The sequence below is a fragment of the Marmota flaviventris genome, chromosome 14 (genome assembly GCF_047511675.1).
Source record: "Marmota flaviventris isolate mMarFla1 chromosome 14, mMarFla1.hap1, whole genome shotgun sequence".
Classification (NCBI taxonomy): Eukaryota; Metazoa; Chordata; class Mammalia; order Rodentia; family Sciuridae; genus Marmota; species Marmota flaviventris.
Genome location: NC_092511.1, coordinates 7,931,356 through 7,939,216, shown reverse-complemented (window position 1 = coordinate 7,939,216; position 7,861 = coordinate 7,931,356).

Below are 7,861 nucleotides of genomic sequence, written 5' to 3'. Positions count from 1 at the left end.
AGTATAGTTTCCCAAGGTCCCAGCCTAGTCCTATCTACGGAATTGGAATCCTTGGAAAATGAAACCCAAGAATATGCATTTTTAACAAGTTCCCTAGGTTCTAAGGCAACCATCTCTCTACCAGTCACCAGACTAGAAAGTTAGAAAATTCTAGATGATCTAGAAGTGGTCATTCTAGCTCTGAAGCGTGTCACAGTATTATTTTGATGGTAACACACGTATGGGTCACCCACCAGGTACCAGTCAACACATATACCGTCTCATCTAATCCTCTCACGGGCTCTCTGACGAGTGGGCCATGCGTCACCACCCACCCCCCTCAGATCACTGTGAGCACCAGGTCCCAGGTCCCTGCTGTCCGTCTTCCACAGTCCTCACCCTCCCCACCACTGCAGCACCACGTTGTTCACTGGTCCCTCTTCCCCGTGGGCAGCAAGTCCCACGACACTGGAGACCTTGCTGGTCTTCCCCTTTGCTCTCTCCAGGGCTGACACATGGTAGGTACTTAGTAACTACTGACCAAATGGACACCTGAAAGAAACTCAAACTCGGAAAAACTTCTCAGAATCACAGAATTTGAAATCAAGATTGTCTAACTCACCTTGCGGGTGCTCTTTATATTGTTTTCAATGCTTTGATCTAAGTGGATGGGCCCCTATCTTTGCAAGAGAACTTAAGTACACATCCTAGCTTAGAATTCCAACCCTCGGCCTCTTTACAAGTTAAAAGATGACCATCCTAAGATTTGCTTGCTCAGAGCAGAAGCTGACAGTACGATCAAAAAAATCAAGTCTTCAAGGGCCACCTGATATTCAGGGAGACTGGATTTCTAACTTAGCCTAGGGGAGCACTCCTTTCCCCACCGTTACTGAGCACCAGCACCGTGCCTGGCCATTCCGTGCAGAGGGTTTGCCTGCCTCCCCTTTAGCAATCACGACACTCCTGTGAGGAAAAAGATAATTGCCCTTTACAGATGAGGTCTAGAGAAGGTAACTTCACTAGCTGCCGTGGCCCATAGTGCGTGTGGAACTAGACCTGGGTTCCTGCCCCTTCCCACAAAGGAATAAACAGCAGGCGGGCAAGAGTTTAAATTCCAATTTTATTTCCCTAGAAATAAATTGGACTTTAATCTCAGGTTAGAAGACTCTAGTTTTTTCATTGTCCCGATGATTAGCTTGCGATTAGGAATTCTATGTCATTCTTGGCCCCCCTAAACAAGCGTCTCCACCAATAGTAAGTTCACGATTGATTTATTCTACTTCTAAGACAGTTTTCGCATGTTTTCACCTTATAGCTCATCTCCTCAGGTTTATAAGAAAAGCACATCAAGAGCCCGACTCCAGCTCCTTGGCCAAATGTGCAGGGCCAAAGTGAATGACAGCCAAAGACAGGCGCTCTGCCGCCGAGGGTGGTGTGGTGGTTTCCTGTTTTCACAGTTTGTACAGAATGCATTTTCTCTCCCTGGATGAACTAGAGATAGAAAAACAGTGCAGCCAATGGGAAATAGGAAGCCCCAAGTATTTGCCGCTGATTCCACCCAGGTGTTAAAAATACACCAAAACATACAATTTTAGCAAATGGCCGCTGTGTACTAAAAGGATGCTAGATGTTGCCGCACTCCTAAAGGAAGCAGAGTGGTTAATGTTATGGGCTCAAGAATCAGATGACTGAGTTCAAACCCTGCCCAGAGTTCAAGCCCCAAGAAACTGTTATGTGGAGAAAAATCACTTAACTACTAACCCATCTGTTCAGGATAACAAGAGCACCTATCTCAAATAAGGTGGGGGTAAGCATTCAATCAGACCGTACGCAGGGAGGCCCGCAGCAAGCGCCTGCAGAGAGCAGGCACCCGAGGCACAGGGCTCTCGATTTTCCCCCCTTCGCAGCATCCTGGGGACTCTTCCATTCCTACTCTTCCCTCCCTTCAACCACTCTTCCACCCCAGCTCCCTACACACGGGGGCCACTCTCTTCCCCCTTGGTATCCTGCTGTGGTGGTGCCTCTCGTCCCTTCTCCTTTCCTTCCTTGGCCCCCCATGCTACACGTTTTTCATGGAGTAAGACTCTTAGGCAGTAAAGATCTAACCTCATAAAACACACGGAGATGGTATCGCCAAGAAGGGAGTTCTTCACCTTCAGCATCTCTAAGTGACCAAGCCACCAGATCAAAAGGCGAGAAAACCTAATACCCTGACATCAAAGGCCACCTGGTCCACACCCTGGCCACCTCCCACAGAAACCTGTGGCAACACCACATGTCAGGTTCCTTGCTGTCATTGCTCGTTGCAGCACCCGTGCGCTCAGCCATCCATCCTTCAAAGGAAGCTACATTGAAATCCGACTGAAACGCTCCTTTCTTACCCTTAGCTTTTGAGTTCTGTCGTTTCTGTGAAAACTGTAGGCATTACAGTGGAGGCTTTTATGAGATGAGTCACTGAAGCCTGCAATGTTCTCAGCACCTACCAGAAGCTGCACAGGTGGTGGAAGTCGCGCTAGACACCCCGCCAGGGCCTCAGCATCCTGGTCTGCACCAGGGTCCCTACAAATGGTCCTTAAGACCCAAGATCTGGGAACCACCCAGAGACAGAGAGGTGGGTCTGCCTGATTGACTGTCTTTCTTGATTTTAAGACAGTGAACAATTTTGTTTTTAATAAGTTTTTGTAGACCCTGTGATAAAGTCAGAGCAAAGAAAAAATAATCTCAACACTCACAAGTAACACTGGTGAACATTCTACTGAATGTAATAGGGCATTCATAACAGCATTTATAATATGAAAGCATCTACATTTACTTTAATATTTATAAACATTTTTATTTTATAGTATGGTTATATATACTTTTATTGTATTGTGTTAATTTATATTGCATAAATATAAATGTGCACACTTTATATAAATAAATATGCATGTATATAAGTATAATCAATTCATAGTATATGTAGTACTTATATATAATATACTCATTTATAATTATACATAAGTACATGTGAATGTGTGTGCATATACACATATATGTTTATAGATTTTTATATAAAGCAATCCCCCTTATATAAGATTCTACTTTCTGTGGTTTCAGTTACCCTCTGTGAACCACAGTCTCAAAATATTAAATGAAAATTCCAGATATAAGCAATTCTTAAGTTTTAAATTACACATCATTCTGAGTAGTACTATGAAATTTTGTTGTCCCTCTGTTCCACTCAGGATGTGAATCAACCCTTTGCCTAATGTATCCACACTGTATATGCTACCCTCCTGCTAGTCCCTTAGTAGTCATCTCAGTTATTAGATACACTGCCATTATAGTGCTTGTGTTCAAGTAAATTTATGTAGTACCCTAATGCCTCATTCACCTCATCACATACATGCTGTATCGCCTCCCACCATCACAATAATGAGTATACTTTGAGATATAGAGAAGCCACCTACTTTTATTACAGTATATTGTTATAACGGTTCTGCTACATTATTACTTATTGATCTTAGTCTCTCACTGTGCCTAAGTTATAAATTAAGCTTCATCACAAGTCTGTATGTTTAGGAAAAAAATCATAGTACACACAGGGTTTATTATCATCAGTAGTATAAGGCATTCACTGGAGGCCTAGAATGTATCCCCCTCAGATAAGTGGGGACTACTGTAAATATCCCCATATTTGATATAATAAATGAATGTCCTGGTACAAAATCATCTTACTGTTGATGATTTGGGTGTTTTGGGTTGTTTGTGTTACTGTTGAGTAGAAATTGATCCCTTTATTTCAAGGTGAAAGAAACAAAATCAAAATCAAATGAAACCTCATTGAACCTTGTCTGCCAAGGATAGAAAGCCAACCATTTTTAGTAATCTTATGTGGCTCCTCTTCTTGGTGCAGGTTCTGCCAGAATCAGAATGAGAGCGAGCCCTGGGCCTTAGAGGGTTACACACCGTCCTGTCACTGTGTGTAGGCCTGGACCCCTCAAGAGCTGCAGAACTTCCCTGGTAATGCCTGCCCCTTTGCCGCATCCACTTCAGGCACCTGAGCCACAGCTCCTTGGGCCCAGAACTTACTGCTCAAATTCCCAGGCACCTGATTCTTTGAGCCCTGCACAAAGCACCCCAGTCTGACCTTGAAGATACATCTCATACCTTTTCATTCAACACAAGCTCATCCTTGACCTGTATTTGTAGTACCACAAGTAGGATGCAAGGTCAAGTGCTATAGATATCTTTAAGACTTCCTTTGAAGTTCATTTAAATGGTTTATTACCAAAATATCATACATGAAATGCATCAACAAAATGTGCAGAATCATAAAACAAACACCATTGTTCCATGACCCAGGTTTAGAAAATGATTATTTTAACTTCCTTCAAGTACCTCTCCCCCTCCAAAATAGAAACATGATTTTGAATTTTGAGTTCATAATTACCTTGTTTTTACAAAAAAAGTAGCATAATTTAAAAAACAGCTATGTTCAAACACTTGTAAAGTTTTATATGCTTGAGGGCTTTATACAAATAGTATTACTCTTTATAGTCTAGAGAAACTTGCTTTTATCATTCAGCACTAGGTTTTCTTAAGATTTACTATTGCTGATGCACAAGGCTTTGGCTAATTCACTTGACCAAAGTATTGCATTCCGTCATATGAGAAACCACTGCTTATTTATGCATTCTCCTCTTGAGGAATGGGAACTGGGCTGTTTTCAGCTACTTGCTATGACAAACAATGCCACTAAGAACCATAATATTCCTGCAGTTCTCTGGGTGCACACAAACAAGAACCTATCTGGTGTGTAGTCCTTGAAAAGAAATTGCCGAGTCAGAGATTTTATGCCTCAAAAGAAAAGGCCAGTTTCCAACATGTTAATACACATTTTGTACTCTCACCGGCAATTCTCTCAAGTTCTGTTTTTGCCACAATTCTTCAATACATGGGTTTTGCCAATCTGGTAGGGGGTAAATGGTACCTGCTTGTAATTTTAATTTGCATTTCCAGGATTGCTAATGAGCATCATTGCATTTATGACCATTCATATTTTCCTTTCTCTGAATACTTGTTCTACCTTCTTTTTTTCTATTAGATTCTTTGTCTCCTTAATCTGATGAAGGTCTTCAGGTATTAAATTCATTGTCAGTTGTTTGCTTCTGAAGATATAGATTTGTCGACTGTTTATGCACTCATTTCCATTTTTAATTCTTTGTTGTAATTTATGTATAATATATTTTGCATGTTGAACATGTATAATTTGAAGAGTTTTAATAAGGATATACTAGGAAGGCAATAGTGCAGTCGAGACAGTGTAACCCATCACCACGGATGTTTCCTTTGCCCGAGTTTTCAACTAGTCGTTGCCACCGCACCTCCGACTCACTGGGTTGTTTCACTCAGAATGTTTGAGATTCAAGCACTTCATTTTGTTTATCAGTGTTTTCTTTTTTTATTGCTGAATAACATTCTGCTGTTAAATTGCTGTACTTTGTTTATCCATCATTTGTTTCCGGACAGGAGCAAGTTGATGGGCAGACCAAGGTGGTGGTACACATGTGCGCCAAGCTGGGTGTGGATGTATGATTTAGTTTCTCCTAGGGATATACATAGAGTAATGTTTCTGGGTCACATGTTCAGTGTATGTTTATTTCTTAAAAAAGAATTTTCAAACTGTTTCCAAATAGGTTTGGAAAGATTATTGTCTTTTATAATCCCACTAGCAATTTCTGAAAATTTGAATTGCTCTCCAACTTCAGAAAACCCTAATATCAGTCTTTTGTTGGTTCAAATCACTTTGAGGTAAAAATGGCATCTCAATTTGCAATTCCAATATAATTATTTGAGCATCTTTTCAGGCATTTATTGGCCACCTGTTTACCTTCTTTTCTGAAGTGTATACAAGTGTTTTGCCCATTTTTAGCTGGGTGATTGTTCTTAAGTTTTTTTAATATATTTTGAATACAAGTTCTTTATCAGAGATATGTACTTTGAATAGCCTAAGGTGTATCTTTTTATTTCACTTTCTTGAAGTATATTTTTAAGCAGAATTTTCTAGCTTTGCTGAAGTCCAATTTATTATTTTATGCTGATGCTTTTTTACATCCTAAGAAAACCTATCTATGTCAAAATTTCAAGGAATCTCTCCAGTGTTTTCCTTTAGATGTTTTATAATTTTAGTTTTTTTGCACATTTTTGTTTGTGGCCCATTTTAAAATAGCTTTTGTACATGCAAAGGGTTGAAGTTTTAATTTTGTTTTTGTTTTTGTTTTTTTGCATATGAAGTTTTTCCAGCATTATTGGTTGGCAAGCTCATCTTTCCTCCCATTGGATTGTCTTTGCATCAATTTCCTCTGTGTGTGTGTGTGTGTGTGTGTGTGTGAGTGCACGCGTACACACGCGTTCCTGGACTCTCTATGCAATTACCCTTATGCCAATACCACACTCTCAGGATTATAGTAACCTTGTGTAAGACTTTCAATCAGCTAGGGTAAGTCTTCCAATTTCCTCTTACTTTCCAACACTATTCTAGGTCCATTTTGTTGGTGAAAGATGGGCGACTTTTCTGATTCCTTCACCCCTGATGGCTTTTCCCCCTTTGGGTCAGAGGATTCTTTTCTCTGCAGCTTCATGATCTTTCATTATCTGACCAGCTTTCCAAGATATGGAAAAGAAATTCATTCCTACCAACATCAGCCCCACCCACTCTCCTGTGGTTTAAAAGCATCTGCAGTGAGATGTACATTTTTGATCAAGACTTGCCTGCGGACCATCAGCAGCATCCTGTGGCATCAAAGCCTTGACTCCGAAACAAAGCTCAAAACTGACACACTTGAACTTGAACCTCACCTCCCCCAGAGGTGTGGCTGGGGAGCCCACATCCCCTGAATACACCTGCATTTCCTCATCTATATAGTGTCAATAATAGTACTTGCCCTCACAATCTAACAAAACCACTGTGTAGGTGTTGCACAGGTATTAATTATCACGATTATCATAATGAGATAATTTAGTGAAGGGAGAAAATGCAAAAGATCCAAAACCAATCATTACAGTGAGGAAATAAAAACAACATGAACTGCCTGAATTCATCCCTATCAGATCTGCTGCTCTCGCCCTTGCAGTAATTCCAGTGACTTAGCTTCTAAAACCCATCTTGGTTTCTGATGGAATTGATAACTGCAAGACACCTACAGAATGTTATCAGCTAAAATAACTGCCAGCTAAAAGAAAAATACCAGCCAGACCATGCAAATCCAGAAAGAGTGTTTCTTCAACCCAAGCTCTCCTCCCTCCAACCAGGAAGGTGAGGGAGGGGCCTGCAGCAGGTGGATAACGAGTCTTCCCTGCATGCTGGGTACCGTGATAAAGGTTGAGATACACATTTCTTCATTTTGTCCTCATAATCTCCTGCAGTGTAGGTAATTTAATGGATAAGAAAATCAAAGTTCTTAAGAAATGAAGTTGCCCAAGCGCTCCCAGTTAGAAAGCATCAAAGCTGGGACTCAAACTCTGTTCTGAGGCCAAGCCAGCATACTCTTGCCGCACACTGTCTCCCAAGTTAAACCCAAATGAGCCATGGCCAATGGATTCCACGCTCTGCACTGGCATTCATAATTCCATCCTCAGTTCTTCCATTTGCAGGGGAAGGCTTGCATGTAATTAACTTAAGGATGAGTTCTCCATAAATTATACTTCAATCTGGTTCTGTATTTGAATAATTAAGTTTAAAACAGAAAGACTAATGAAACTAATGGTTAACCAAATTACAAGATTCTGAAAAATCATTGATTTTCTCATTTGCCTGCTAAAATTAATTGATCTCATTTACATATACAGATTGCATTTGCTTTAGCTTTGAGAATATCTATCTTCCAAGTTATTCCTCCAA